Source organism: Rousettus aegyptiacus, unplaced genomic scaffold (assembly GCF_014176215.1).
Source record: "Rousettus aegyptiacus isolate mRouAeg1 unplaced genomic scaffold, mRouAeg1.p scaffold_m13_p_2, whole genome shotgun sequence".
In the NCBI taxonomy this organism is placed as follows: Eukaryota; Metazoa; Chordata; class Mammalia; order Chiroptera; family Pteropodidae; genus Rousettus; species Rousettus aegyptiacus.
Window position 1 is genome coordinate 155,366,341 of NW_023416295.1, and position 16,670 is coordinate 155,383,010.

A 16,670-nucleotide genomic window follows, 5' to 3' on the forward strand; every position below is an offset into this window, starting at 1 on the left:
TGCGTTCTGAGTACATTTAAGGTAGGCTAAGCTATGGTATTGGATAGGTTAGGTGTATTAAAAGTATTTTCAACTTACAACAGGTTTATCAGGATGTAACCCCATCATAAGTCTAGGAGCAGCTGTATTTTTGGTATTAAATTGCCAGATAATACAAAGCTGGTACTATCATAGTGAATAGCAGTGCCATTCTCTGTTTATATAAGAGAAACCTAGAAATCATCCTTGACATCGCCCTCTATCCTGTATCCAGTCCTATAGACACTGTGCGCAGGACGTCATAATGGATCTGAGACACCCCAAAATATCAAATACCCTCCTCTTTTGGCTAAAATGAATGACTGCCACTTCTTAGATTTATTGACCTACACGATCACAGAAATGACCCCATTCCCTCGCCATATCTAATCTAAAGCAAATCCCCATTTTCTTAGACCCTTCCCCAAATCACCAAACCAAAACCTTAATTCTATAATTGAATTTATAGTCATGAAGGGTCTCAGTAAGAGAAACACCCTCTAATTGAGACACTTCATGCTTCCCCAGGTGTTCTTTTTCTGCAAGAGTGATAAATCCAACATGTTCAACTATAGGTGTGTTTTTCGTGTGGTTTTTGGCTGGAGGTTGTTGACACACCTTTGTTAGAGCTATTAATATCTCGTTTAGTCCATGGCAATATTTATGGTGTTCACTAATTTTTATTACATTTTACTGAGAATCATTCTATGGTGGTGATGATAATGGTTTTAAAGAAAATTTTATAAGCAATAGATGCCTCATCTGCTATTCATTCATTTGTTCTTCCTAATATTTACTAAGTGCATAGCATTGTGACCAAGAAGTGAAGACTTTTTATAGAGCTATCAAGTATTTATTTTATTTAAGATGAAAGAATTTACTATCTAAGACAGGCTGGAAATTCAGGATAACAACATGGTTGCTTACCCCTCAGATATTCCAAAGCTCTGAGAACTACAGATTCCAGGTTGATTCTGTCAGTAAAAATAGACCCATGGGCCCTTTTATATGCTTGGCTTCTCAACAAGAGATTCCCAAGTATTCTCAGCAACCAAATTTTAGTAACCAGATTTGTGCAGATGGAATCTGGCACCCCCTGCCGTGTGCAGCTAACTCCTTGATGAGATTCAACTAATCGCCTCACTGATTGATTTGATTGTGAATTCTTTCCATAGTTTTGACTACAATAGAGTTGTCGTTCTAAAGTCCAGAATTTGAATAATGATGCAATTACAATGAAGTTTGAGAAGTTGCGGTACAACTTAATGACTAATAAGTGTTAACAATAATGCTTTGGATTTCTAGAAAGAGAAGATTGCCGTGGGTTGACTAAATCAGGAAAAGGTTGATCGAGGAGGTTGAAATTTACCTGGACTTGTACAAAATGTTAAAGAAATACATTAATATGTTTCCCAAAATTCCTGTGGATAGAGTGATAAATGGCTCAGTTGTCAATTTATGAACTTAGTAAAAGTATTTTAAAGATTAATGATACCACTGTGATTAAATAGTAATCCCCTATGTTTGGTGAGAGAGTCAACTAATATAGTATTTTAAATATATATAATCTGTAACCCAGCAATTCCATAGCTAGGAATCTAAAGAAATATCTTGAATATATGTACCCAAGTTTACATATACAAGGATATTCATTCCAACATAATAGTAGAGAGAAACTGAAAGTCAATACTGAGATGGTAAACATATTATAAAACTGTCACACTTAGTATGAATATGCCACAACTTAAAAGGGATGATGTAAAGTTACATATATGGAGAGACTTAGAAAATATTCCAAACATATTACGAAGTGAAAAAAAATTGTTTTAAAACTTTGCATAGCTTGATCTTATTCATGCTTTAATGTGTGTGTATCTGTAGACAGATTTTTAAACATAAACATTCATATACTTATACATATATGCTTAGCTAAATAAAGGGCTGAAGAGAGAAAATCCAAATTATTAACAGTGGTTATCTTCAGAGACAAAAATTGGACAGGAGGAAGAAGGCAGAGAAAAGGGAAATTTTTACTTCATATAGTTCTATAAAAAAGTATAACTTGTAAATTTTAATAATTAAAATTAAAGAAAAAATCATTTAAAACTTAGAACTCAATAGGAATTTCTTATTTTACATTCTCCAGTGTTTGCTTCCTAACACAGCTTTAAAGAGTCGAGAAAATTTCAGTAAAATAAGTCTAGCGAGGGGATGGCATAGGTCTTTGAGTGCCTAAAAATTTCCTTCCTACAACCAAGGATTTAGGAAACACTTTGAGGGGTGGGCAATCTGCAGGAAAGACAGTTTTTAAGCCAGGATTCAGAGAAAGAAAAGCCAGTAAGGGATGCGTATTAAGGAATTGGCTTACCTGATCACAGGAGCCGGCAAAGCGAGTCCAAAGCTTGCAGTGTGGGCTATCAGAAAGAGCAGGCTGGAACTGCAGGACACAAGCCCTCAGAGGGAACTTCTCTGTGGAGAACAGCCTCAGCTCTGTTCTTAAATCCTTTAAAGTAATTAAATCAGGCCCACCCACATTATGGAGAATACTTACAGTCAATTGAGCTTCAGACAGAATTACAAAATACCCTAGAGCAACACCTAGATTAGCCTTTTGATGAATAACTGGGGCCTAGCCAAGTTGACACAGAAAACACATATCACAGAGAGTTAACATTTTTGAGCGCAGACTGTATGCTTGTCACATGCTACTTGCTTTTCATACTTTACCTCACCCAGTCATTACAACCTAACCCCCAGGTAGAGTTAAACTTCAGTGCATCTGACTCTCGAGTCTTTAACTGTCTCAGGGTAACTCATTTAATTTTAGATAACAGAACTCAATTTACTCAAAAAAAAAAAATTATTTTGTAACCACATATAGACAGTAACTGGAAAAGTGAGATGGTTTCACTAAGTGAGATGATTCTAAGGACTGGCGGTTTTTTGCTGTTTCTTTTTCAGGGATCACATGGCCACTGTCTCAACTCTTATGTCTCTTTTTCTTCCTAAGGGTTCTCTCTGTTCACCTCCCTTATTAACTCACTCCCTCCGCTTACTCAAAGTTTCTGTTCCATAACACCTTAACTAGCATACGATCTATCATGGATGTTCCTACTGTCTCTATTTTGTATTCTTTATCTTTATAACTAATTGGCAATTTTTTTCAAACTCCCTAAAGAAGGACAATTCAATTGGCCCAGCTAAGGTTTCAGGCCATTCAAAATATGTTACTGTTGAGGTAATATCAATGGGAATTAGAAATGAGAGGCATGAAACAGTTATAGAGGCTTAATTTGATGAGATATAATTTAACTAGATACAAAGATTGCAAAAAGGGAGAGTGAATTAAAGAGGCTTAATTTGATGAGATTAATTTAACTAGATAATAAAGGTTGCAAAAAGGGAGAGTGAATTAAAAACACACTGCTTGTTTCTCCACTGACTAAAACTGTGCTCTTTGATAAAAGTTGTACTTGAGAGAAATATATTACCTCTGAACCCCAAGTCCCTTTCCTAATAGGCTGTCTCTCCTATTCCTGGTCCCATAGTCAGTGCAACTTGCACACATTGTGCCTAACACTTAAACTCTAAGCTCAAAGCCCAAACATGAACTTGCATTTCTCACCATCACCCCAGGGCTCCTTGAGCTTATTTCTGTCCTATCTGTCCTCTAGACTCTAGTCTCATTGAATTACCTCAATTCTGATCTCTTATTCTAGTTTTTCTATCTGTCATCTATCTCTGAAATTTGCTTCGTGGTTCTCTTCTACTAAGCTGAGCTTAGCTCCTCAGTTTCTGATAAAAGCTATTGATTTGGGTAGGAACAGAACTTTGTGTCAAAACTCTATAGAATTCTAATTTCATTTTCTCATGACTATGAGTGGCCAGACTGCTCACATCTCCCTTAAGCAGAGGAAGAGGAGTCATTCGTGTCTGTATCATATATCTTTTGAGCACATACTATTCTGTTGAATGCCATGGTAGGTGCTGGTCCTACAAAGTTAATGAGACACAGTCTTTCCCTTTAAAAAGCTCCAAGGAGGGGGAGACCAACAACCCACAATTACACACAATTTGATACAGGTACACAGACATCTATATGGAAGAGGTCATTTGAATTAGCTTGACGGTTCAAAGAAGGCTTTCTAGAGCATAATATTTTTTTTATTTTAAATAACATTAATGAAAGTATTATGTACATAGAGAAAAGTGCATGAATCATAAGTGACAGTTTGAGAATTTTTGTAAATATATGGCAAACGCTAAGATCAAGAAATAGAACATTACTAGCATATAATAGAACATATAGCAAGAAATAGAAAATTCCAAAAGCTCCTCTCTTGCCTCCTCCCAGTTCTCTTGCTTAAATTAAAAGAAGTTAGTAGTGAAAAGTGGGAAAGATACACTTGACACAGAGAATAATAGCACGTTTGAAGATCGAGAGGTTTAAAGCAGCACGCACAAGATTTAAGGAGGCGTAAGCAACTGTGGTGAGAAGAAAGGGAGGTGGTTAGAGAGAAAGCCGATCTCCTAAATCAGCAGAGGCCTGAGCATGGAAAATCCTGTATGGAGTGGAGTTTAATTTTTAAACTGAAGGCTATGGACAATGTCTGAAAGGATTTTATTTTAAAGGGGAATAACTTGATCCAATTTGCATTTTAGAAACACTCTGACCACAGTGTGGGGGAAGAATTAGAGGACCAACAGAAGACTGAAAGTTCTCCTAAAATGCTATTATACTTAGACCAAGGTAAAAGGGATGAAAGCTTTAAGGCAGAACTAGAGTCACCGTAAAGGAAGGAGGCAGTGAATACTAGGGCGTAGCATCTACCTTTGGTTAATTAGTTGTGGAAGAAGTTGTTGTTGAGGATAACTCCTAGGTTTTCACTTTGAAGAATGACTTGATGGGAATCCCATTATCAAGAGATAAAATAGAGGAAGGGAAAAAAGAATAGGGCGATAAAGACACTGAGTTAATCCAGGGGCATGTTAAAGCCGATAAACGGTTGTATATAAAAGTCTAGGTCGGAAACAATAGACTTAGTAGTCATCAGCCTCATTTATTAAATGAACCCATACAGGTATATGCAGTCCCAATGGGAGAAAATGTACTGAATGAGAATGAGAGAGAACTGAGGAGCACAGACACGTACGGTATGGGATGGGAAAGGAGAATCTACCGACGAGGCTCAGAAGAAACATCCAGAGAAAAAAGGGAAACCAAGGGAGTAGCATAAACGAATGCAAAACAGCGAGAACTTTTCAGACAGAGGGAGATGAGACACCAAGGGCTTTGGTGGGATTGGCAGATGCATTAGGTTGAAAAATAAATAGGCAGTAAAGAATTGGAGATGGATAGCAACAATCAAAAACTGGTCTTTCATGAAGTTCGACCAAGTATAAGAGAGAATTACAGGATTCGTATTGTTTTATTTGTCCGTTATTGTCTTAGAAGATTATCTGAATATAATAGGCACTGGATACATGTGCTGACTGAGCATCTTAAACCAGGTACAGGTCAAGCTCAGCAACAGATCTTTGATTCTGAGATTGCTTGCAACCAGACCATAATTTCTCTTTCCTGGGAGGCCACAAAGAGTAAATATCTGCTGATTCTATGGAGGGCAGGGCAGCTGCATCGGTTCTGTAGTGGATCAGGTCACTTGATGCCAGGGAATTATATAGTCCATTAGTCGAAGTAAATATGTCTGGTCTTACTGAGGGAGGGGTGGTAAGATACCCATCACAAGGTAAGGGTAACCACAGCTCATCATTCCCGAAAAATGTGAAGGTAGATTAAGGACATCAGGCAATTTGATAGAGTAGGTTATGCCTGGAGTTTGAGCTATCCTAGGGGTTATGAGTTTTTCTAAAAACTAATTTGAGACCTAAAAGCAACTAAACACCTCTAAAATACCCAGCTCTCCATTGCCAAATCCCTGCAAAATCAAAGCAAATGTTTAATTAAATGTCAACAAATACAAATTCACTGACCCTTGTAACTCAATTTATGTATGAATTTAATATTATATATAAATATAGACAATTGATGAGTAGCAAGTTCTCCTGTATTGTCTATATTTAATTTTCTTCTATATAATATAATGTTTTGATACCTTAAGAAAACCCTTCTGTCTGGGAAGAGGAGGCTGATCCTTCTGGGGCTAGTCAGTTCTTGAAGATAGCAAGGACTCAGCATGCCCTCAATATGCAAAGAAACCATTCCAGAGCAACCCCTCCTCTATTTGCCTGTACACCCACCTCCAGGAGACAATTTTCCTCTCCCTTAATTATCCTACATCCAGGTACTAGGCAACTAGGGACCATCCCAATAGGTTAGAGCTCAGTGAAATAATTTAAACTAACTAATCTTAAACTGTTTACCCTTTCTCCCTGGAAACCCCAATAAAGGCTCTGCCCTAAACTTGCTTCCTTCTGTCTTCCACCTCCTGACCACTCTTTCATGTATCCTTGTGTGGCATGCTGTGCCTCCTGTCTTTAGTACCTGTGAGTAAATACACATTTCTTAAGTATCTCCCTCTCCTCTTGTGGCTGTACCCCCACCCCACCTCCTACCAAAGAAGGACTACCTCAGGCCTACAGGTCTTCAAATAGCGCCTAGCTATCTCCTTGATCCATCACTAGAGATTTTATTTTATGCATTCTTCTTTCCCAAGGCCATAAGTGCATGTAGTTGGTGAACCTGAGAATGCCTTCACCTGTCACCCAGGTTATACACTGCACTGGGTATTCCCTTTAACCCCTGAGAGGGTCTCTTGTTTTGTCAAAGATAGATGGAGAACCCTCATCATTCTCAGGTTTAACATTTTCTGGTTGAAGAGGAACAGAATATCCCATTCTGAAACATGCCACTTTAGTGTGTTGATTATTTTGAATTAAAAGTACTTAACCATCTGGTGCAAAAAGCACACTCTGACTCTCCTTTGTTTCCCTGAACGCAGGGGATAAATTCCCCGTGTGAAAGCATCTTATCAGGAAAGTAGAAGGCATCCTTATTGCCCATCAGACACAGAGAATTTAGGGCCTGGTAACCGTACTTCTTCACCAATTTACTTCCCAAAGCCCAAATTCCATGCGTCTTGTCAATTATTCACAAATTTATTGTTTCTTTGTCTGACGTTTTAAGCTTCCTGTGTTGGTCACTTCTTTGAGTCACATATTTTTATAAGGCTCCCATTCGTACAAAATATGTTTTTCTCCTGTTAATCTGTATTATATGAATTTAATTATTAAACCAGTCATAGAACTTAGGAGGAGAGAGGGAACTTTCTTCCACTCCTACATGGGTTTTATTATTTCCTTAGAAAACTAAATTTCTATGATATTCAATACCTTTTTATTTTGTTTGTGCATAAACTTTTAGGCTGTAAATAATGCTAACATTCCAGAATCTGTGTTTCAGTGTGACTTCATTGTTCTTTATTTATCATATATGGGGTAACTTCTGTTTCTTTGTGAAACAAAAGAAGTCTTGAAATGATATATAAAACTTTACTAAAAGTTGAAAAGTTTATTACCTTCTGGTATGAGAATATTCATAGGAAACATGTGACTCTCCATGGAAATGTTTTGGGTTTACAGCTATGAAAATGTACAAACATCGTCATATTCAGGGACTTGGGTATTCAGGAAGACATAGGGTAATTTTTCTTACATCTTATGATGAGTGGAAGGAATAATCTATGTAATAAATGAATGCAATACTTCAGGAGTGAGTGGGAAATATTACAATGTAATACGCTTATGACTTAACCTTATTGGAAAGAAGAGTTATCAGACAACCCTGAGTTTCCCTAATCACAGCTTTGACACATGGAGAGGGTTAAATCTAAAAAGGCTATTAATAGCAATTTGAGTTTCTTTCTCGTGAGGTATTAGTGTACAGAATTTAATGTGGAAGAATCCTGAGTCTCAATTACTCTCTTCTTAGACTTGGAAATAGAATTTTGTTGACAAGTCAAGGCTTCTACACCTGAGAAAATCTAGTTAGGGTTCACTGAGAAACAGTAAACACTAATGATTGAGACATGGCACCTCTAAGTGTGAGATAGAAAGATTAGGCTATATTGAGAAAAAAGGACACATTTATACTTGGGTATTCAGGAAGATATAGGGTAATTTTTCCTATTAAGACTTAGATTACTTTACCTTCCCGGCTTACCTGGATATATAATCTCTCATACAGTTCTCATTTTATGCTATCATTCTAGAAAACACAGTTCAAGACATCTACTTGATGACCAGTCAGAAACTGGGAAAATATATGGCTGATGTACCAGCATTACCTTCACAGAAATCCCATTGAATAATTCACTCCTCCTCTAAGAGTACACCATATTGCAGCAGCTATGGCTTTATCCTAGCAACTTGCGCATACGTGCTATCACAAACCCAGGAAGAGCTATAGACCATCCACCAGCTTTTCTAAGATATTGGAAAAGTTATAGCATAAAGTGAATGCATCGCATATCAAGAAATAAGCCAAGCTAGAGATACCGACTTTTCTTGATATGTCTCTCCTCCCTCCAGCCCAAACTGGGAGACTGTCCCTTTTCTTTTTTTTTTTTTTTCTTTTTTAAGCTAGTTAAAGTGATAGAGTTAATAAACTCTTTAGATTCTCATCTCTAACAACCACTCTATATTCAAATATACCCTTCCTTCCTGGATCTTCTAACTCATAACCCAGCATCCAGCCCTGATAAAAAATTTTTTAAAAAGAGATGCTTGAGGAAGTACTGGCCTTCTTCTGACTCCTTAGCCATCTTTATTACTTGTTGCAGCGGGAAGGGTATGTGACTCAAAGGTGTGTTCTAGGTGCTTTTACTTCACAGCTGCATGTACGAAACTTGTACCTAGGTTCCATTCCATACAGGTGTCCACGTTGAGGGCTGTCTGCTTTATTCCTAGCTTTGTAAGCCATAACAACTCACTAATACATGCATTCACAGAGATAATCACCAAATATTACCAATGCCAAAATCTGGGAAGAGTAAGACTGTAGTTCCTATTGATTTCATAAAAACATTCAGAATCCTGGCAGGAATATATGGCACAATTTAACCATTTATAGGATGAGGATAGGGTAAAAGAGAGCCGAACGAGACAATGAAATGTCCTGGGACTAGTAACAACTCAGAAGCTGTCCCAACCCTTGGCCAAGAGGCCAGGAGCCGATATGATTTCCAGGAGCTGGGACAACTTGGGACAGAACTTATCTGAAGTCACACATCACTGGGGAGGTAGGCACAGAGGCTGGCTAGCTGGATGCATAGCAAACTGTTCTAATCTTTGAACCATGAAATCTGCACAGCACAAACAACCACCTCTGAGTGCTAATCAAATAAAACCTACCCTTAGGGTTTTAAAGCTGCCATGGTCCATGAACTTTGGTTTCTTTTTCCTTCTAATTTACATCCCGTGGGGGTTTTCATGTACTCTTTAGCATAGATGGGAACCAAATTCAAAATTAAGCTAAGAGAGATAAAGTATATTGAAATCAGTGAACTACAGAAGTTTGTAAAGAACTTCATAAGGACTGGTGAAAATGAACCAGAGTCTTGAAAATACAAAATCAGTCAATGATAAAATGATAAAATCAGAAGGAACCTGTGATCATCTACTTGGAGTACAAACTCTGATATTTTTTTCCTAAGAAGTTTTCAATGACTATTTCTAATGTCATGTTTTCAGTTTTATACAAAGACATTTCATAAGCATATATTACAAAGTAAATATGGCAATAACTTATACAGCAATGGAGATGAGCTCAGAATTCCATCCCATTTTCCAGGATGGCTCAGCTCTCCCATAATTTTAATTTATTCAAGTTACTGTGACTCTTTCTTTGGCACAATGCCTGGCGTTTTCATTCAGGATTTTCTTGACATTGACAATTCTCAATTATAAAACAAGATGATCCAGTTACTCTCATACGAAAGGTTGTAATTATTTCTGATAACTGAAGAACCTCAGTTTGAGAAAGACCTTCTTGGCCAGGTTCAGAGACTACCAGTTCTCAGCAAGTATAGGGTCTCAGTGAAGCGATCCTCAGTGACTGCCATTAACACAAGAAACATAAATAGCATCCTTTTTATTAGATTGCGGACAGGTTAAAAATTCATCATCTGGGTCTGCACACAGGTAGACACATCTGTGTGTTTACTTGCTCTGAGTTCTGGGACAAGGAGTTTATTGACTCATTTGTCTCCAGTATTGTCTCTGATTTGTATGGTGCCTCTTTAAGCTTAAGTAACAGTTTCGTTAGGCGATGAAGCAGAGCTGTCCAAGCACACAGAAACTTGTTCTCTCTCAGAAAGCACCCTTCATATTTGAAGTGAGGAACGTATCTTTCATGACGAAAGGTCAGATGTTTAAAATATTAGATCAGAAAATAAGTCACCAAAGAAAAAAAAAGTCACCAGGAGGGTACCGATTCCCAGTATAATTAAAGGACATTTTGTTATACTAACTAGCAGAACGAAGGTCCACAGGACTTTTGTTTCCTCCACGGGGCATTTTTGAATTGTAAATATGGAGGAAAATAGATCTGATACGTAAAAAAAAAAGTTGTAAGAAATGCTCATTTTGTCACAAACAACTGCTTCCTCTTGGTGAGGCTCTATAGTGGCATGACAAGGAGCTTAAACTCTGGAGGCAGAGTGGTTTAAAACTTAGTAGCTTTGTGCTTTCGGTCAAATCCTTTGAACCTTCGGTGCCTCGGTTTTCTCATTTATAAAGTGTAAATGAAAATAGTGTTTACCCGATGGAACAGTTAAGGTTAAATAGGTTCACACAGATGAACCACTTTTAAGAGAACCTGGTAGAAAATGAGTACCATTGTCTGTTTCTCATTTTTATCATTTCTCTCCATTCAACCTGCGATTATAATCAAGTATATATAAAATTTAATTGCTCCTCTTTGTTTACAGGCTGCTTCTACTAATTATACTGAATCTTGTAGGTTTCCCAAGCACCATGATATATTTTGAAGAAAAACCATTTAATCTATAACTTTGGAGCTCAAGAAAAAAAAGTCAGGATGAGAGACATAGTTGCAGAATAATGAATAATAATAACTATCATTTATCGTGTGCTTAGTATATTCTATCCAAGCTGTTTTAAATACTTTACATGTATTATCTCATTTGACTGTCATAGCAATCCTATGTGACAGGTACTTTATTATCCCCATTTTATAGAAGAGGGAACTAAAGCACAAATATGAAGCAACTTGCCCCAGATGATACAGCAGAAAGTAACTGCTAGAATTTGAACAGTCTGGCGATTCCAGTCTATTCTCTTAACTACCAGAAATCATATTATCATTTAATATTTATATATTATAGGTTGGGCTGATATTCAACCATTCAGCCAGTACAAGAGAGTACAGCCTGACTTTGTCTAATTGGTTGATGTCCTGTTCTGATTTCACTGGTACTTGGATGAAATCAGTTGTTGATTAAGTGTGACTATGACTCCTGATTATAGGTGATAGTTGAAGCCATGGAAATGGACGAGATCTCCTGGGAAATGTGTTTATACAGTATGAAAAAACTAGAATTTGAGCACCATGAAAGCAAAGATAGGGTCTGTTTTATTCATTGCTATATTCCCAGGTTGGATTTGCTCGATTTATTGACTGAATGAATGAATGAACGAATGAGAGGTAAAGTCTTGTAAAACACTGATATTTCCAGGATAAAAAGAATAAGTAAAGCTTAAGAAGAACACTAAAACAGGACCCAGGAGACAATATGTCATCAATGTCAAAGGTTTCAAGAATAATGTGGTCAAACACATAAACAGTGCAAATAGGTAAAGAAATACAAAGAGGGAAGAGAGCCCAGCAGTATCCTTAGCAAAGGTTTTCAAAAGAGTTGAGGAACAGAAGATAAGGACTTAGAGTCTATGGTCGTGATGCCCTGAACATGCCCAATCTCATCTAATCTTGGAAGCTAAACTAAGCAGAATTGGGCCTGGTTAGTACTTGGATGGGAAACAACCTAGGAAGACCAGGTGCTGTTAGGCATAGAGGAAGAAGAAGAAGAAGAAGAAGAAGAAGAAGAAGAAGAAGAAGAAGAAGAAGAAGAAGAAGAAGAAGAAGAAGAAGAAGAAGAAGAAGAAGAAGAAAGAGGAGGAGGAGGAGGAGGAAGAGGAGGAGGAGGAGAATTATTCATAGAACAATGAGTGTACACTATTATTTTGAGTATTTTGAGAACCTTGACTGGGAAAAAACAGACACATGAGAGTAACACATAATTGGAGAGTAAAGTGAGGGTTACTTTCTTATGTGGAGTTTCATTAATAACATTTTACAAATTCTGATAGATCTTTAGGTACTCCACAAAATTATTCTAAAGTTCGTCTAGTAGGAGAAAAATGTGAGAACACCACAAAAAATCTGAAAAAGAATGCCAGCGATGGGGCTTACCTCTTTGTTACTTCACTTCCTTCTTTCTACTTTTCTGCACTAACTCAGCCACAGACTTCCTTGGTTACACCCTCGGTGATGTTATCACTCACGGCTATTTTGCTTTTAAAATAGTTAATCCATTCTGTTTCTGACCATAACATACTATTCTTCAAGCTTGATTGCTTAAATACACCCACTACACAGATTTAATGATCTTATCAAGATTTCCAATTCATTGGCTTTCCAACTTTTTCCAACTCACCAGCTCCTTTTTTCATTTTCTTTCTTAATCAACTCAGAGGCTTATACTAATCTGAAGCTTTTTTCCCTCTCTTTCTTTTTGAGGCTCCTATCTGCCAAAATCCGAAACCTGGGTAAACCTAAACATCAGCATTCTCTACACCTGCACCTTAGCAGCTCAGTGCAACTGAAGAATGTCACATGAAAGATTAAAGACTATAAATTTATAACCGCCATTCCAAATGGGCCTTTATAGTCGTGTAGTATAGTGAGTCTACTCGACTTTTCTTTTCAACTCACTCTTCTCACCTTGACTGGCAGCAATGGAGATGGGTAAATATATTTATACTCTGGTAGAGAGGAAAGTCTTTATAAGCATTGTTGAATGAAAAAAAAAGTAAGACAATTTCGTAACAAGTTCGTTGTCCTTCATTCAAGGGAAAACAATTTATGGGTTGGGGAGTACAGTGTCTCCCAAGCAGCAGAACACTTCTGAGGGATGTTTGGGCAAGGGCACCTTTTATAGAGCATTTGAAGCAGCAACATGAAAACAGGCTTGATTGGCTCAGAGGTCTGGGATTTCCTTAGAAGGCTAGCAGGTTTTATTAGCAATGCAGGCTAACTTTGAGTGGGAGGATTGCGATTGGTGTATGTTAAGTTTATTTGACGGTGAGGTATTTCCCATAAATAAGTACAGGCTGACTTGGTTTTGACTTTGTGAGTCTCTCCTTTTTGTGAGTCCCTGAATTAGACTCTAGAACCAATTCCACTCTGTGGGGAGGGGGTTCTCCCTGACACAATCAAGTAATACTTGGAACACCAACTGGATATCCCACAACCCAGCACAATTCTGACTCTTTCTACCTGTAGATAGCACCAGATTCCTTAGGTTAAGAGTTCAGTCCCACAAGATTGTCCCCCCTGCCCCACCTTCAGATGCCAATTGCAAGCCCAGGTTACTATCTGTGCTTCTGACTGACCAGGTACAAATTGAAGTTCTTCAATTTAAGATGACAATCACAAGTCCAGGTTGTTACCTGCACTTCTGACCAACTAGCTATAAATCATGTTGCTGCTTATGACCGCCTCCTTGGGATTAATTAATTTGCTAGAGCAGCTCACAGAACTCAAAGAAACATTTTACTTACTATATCATTGGTTTAGTATAAAAAGAAATAACTCAGGTGCCACCACATAGAAGAGAGGTACAGGGAAAGGTGTGGGGAAAGGGTACGAAGCTTTCATACCCTCTCAAGGTATGCTACTGTCCCTGCGTCTCCAGGTGTTCACTAACCCAGAAGCTCTCGGAAAGCCCATCATCTTAGGTTTCTATAGAGACTTCATTCCATAGGCATGATTTATGAAATCATTAGCCATTGGCAATCGATTCACCTTCCAACCCATCTCCCTCCCCAGCAAGTTGAGGGATGAAACGGAAAGTTCTAACTCTTTAATCACACGGCTAGTTTCCCCAGGAAACAGCCCCGTTCTCTAGGAGAGCTAGGGGTATCCCAAAACTTACTGGTGGATCAAGTATTAAAAACCTATATCTTTTTTGTTATCATCCTGAGATTTTTTTTCCTTTTATCTTCTGTGTGGAATTACTTGTGTTCAGGATTCCAAGCATTCCTCTTTTTTGGTTTAGTTCTTCATCTTGGTGTAGCAAACCCTCCAGTTGTTTCCTGAGAAAGCATGGAAAGTAATTTCTTTCTTTCTTTCTTTCTTTCTTTTTTTTTTTTTGTTACCTTGCATGTTGAAAATGTCTCTATTCCCCATTCACACTAGATAGTTTGGCTGCATATAAAAGTGAGCTGAGAAACATTTTACCTTGAGAATTTTAAAGGCATGGGTCAAGTGTCTTCTAGATTTCAACGTTGATCTTGACAAGTCTGACAGTGGTACTTTTATATTTTGTTAATAACACTTTTTTCCCCTCTCAGAAAGCTTTTAGGATTTTATTTTAAAAACTATTTGAAATTTCATGTGGAGATGGGCAATAATGTGAGTCTTCTTTCATCTAGTGAGCTGGACACTAGATGTATTCTCACACTCAGTTTGTGAAATCACACTGAATCATGGCTGGCCAGTGTGACCAATAGAATACTGCAGAAAAAATAACGTATGATTTGAAGACTAAGTCATTAAAGACATAACAATTTCCACTTTGGTCTCTCTAAGACCACTTACTCTGTAGGGAGCCTGTTGCAATGTCATGAAGACATTTAAGCAGCCCTGTGGAGAGGACTACATAGAAATAAACTAAGACCTCCCGCCTCCCACTCGCACCCACTTGCCAGCCCCGTGAGTGTGCCGTCTGGGAAGCACATTCTCTAGCATTAGTCAAGCCTTAAGATGACTGCAGCCCTGGCTGACAGCTTGACTGTAACCTGATGAGAGATCCTGAGCCACTAAGTTGCTCCTGAATCCCTGACCCAGAGAAACTGTGACATAAGAAATATTTGTTGTTGTTATAAGCCACAAAATATTGGGGTTATTTGTGAAACAGCGGTAGATAACATGATCCGTGATACTGCTGTTTGTAAAAATTTCTACATTTGTTTGTTTTAATTTCTCTCCCCCTCCAGCTTTATTGAGACATAATTGACACATAAGATTATGTAAGTTTATGGTATACAACAAAATGATTTGATATATGTATATTGGAAAGTGATAAAATGAATTAACATATTCATTGCCTCACGTAGTTACAATTTTTGTGTGTATAGTAAGAACATTTAAGATCTACTCTCAGCAAATTTCGAGCATACAATACAGTATTATTAACTATAATCACCATGCTACATATCACATCTCTAGAACTTATTCATCATAAAACCGAAAGTTTGTACTCTTTGACCACTTTCACCTGTGCCCCTGGAAACCACTAATCAGCTCTCTATTTCTATGGGTTGGATTTTTTCCATGTAGAAGTGAGAATATACAGTATTTGTCTCTTTGTGTAACTTATTTCAAACAGCATAATGTCCTCGAGGCCCATCCATGTTTTTGCAAATGGCAGGATTTCCTATATAATAGCCCATTGTGTGTATGGAGAAATATATATATATATATTATATATATATATATAATTTATGTATATATCATATCCATTGTGTGTATGGAGATATATATATAATTTATGTATATATCATATATATATATAATTTATGTATATATCATATCTTCTTTACTCATTCATCCATTGATGGAAACTTAGCTTGTTTTCAGACCTTGGGTATTATAAATAATGCAATGAGCAGGGAAGTGAGGATACGTCTTCAAGATGATGATTTCCTTTTTTTCAGATGTATACTTAGGAGTAAAACTATTGAATCATATAGTAGTTCTACTTCTAATTTTTTTGAGGAAACTTTCTATTGTATTCCACAGTAACCATACCAATTTGCATTCCTACCAACTGCGTACAAGGGTTCTCTTTTCTCCACATTCTCGCCAACACTTGCTGTCTCTTGTCTTTTTGATGATAGAAATTCTAACATGTATGAGGTGCTATCTCTTTTTAGTTTTGATTGCATTTTTCTGGTATTTAGAGATGTTGACCAAATCACTGTAGGCCATTTGAATATCTTCTTTAAAAAAATATATCTATGCAGGTCCTTTGCCCATTTTTAAATCAGATTATTTGGTGTTTCTTTTTGCTGTTGAGTTGGTCAAGCTCATTATACATTTGGATAGTCACCCTTTATCAGTTATATGGTTTACAAATATCTTCTTCCAGTCCATAGGTTACTTTTTCATTTTGTTGATTGTTTCTTTTGCTGTGCAGAAGCCTTTCAATTTGATTTAATCCTATTTGATTATTTTTGCTTTTGTTGCTTGTACTTTAGGTGTAATGTGCATAAAATTATTGCTAAGACTAAGGTCAAGGAGCTTTATTCTTATGTTTTCGTCTAGGAGTTATGGTTTCAGGTCTCACATTTAAGTCTTTAGACCATGTTGAATTAATTTCTGTGAGTGG

General features: G+C 37.2%; 1 protein-coding gene across 1 annotated transcript in view; it reads right to left on the reverse strand.

Moving 5' to 3' along the window:
• The window catches only part of RIMKLB (ribosomal modification protein rimK like family member B), a 91,937-nt gene extending 89,439 nt beyond the window's left edge, over positions 1-2,498 (reverse strand). The window contains exon 1 of the mRNA XM_036237126.1: positions 2,387-2,498. The gene's annotated coding sequence lies outside the window, so the exon portion shown is untranslated. The remainder of the gene's footprint in view (positions 1-2,386) is intronic.
• Between the last annotated feature and the right edge of the window lie 14,172 nt (positions 2,499-16,670).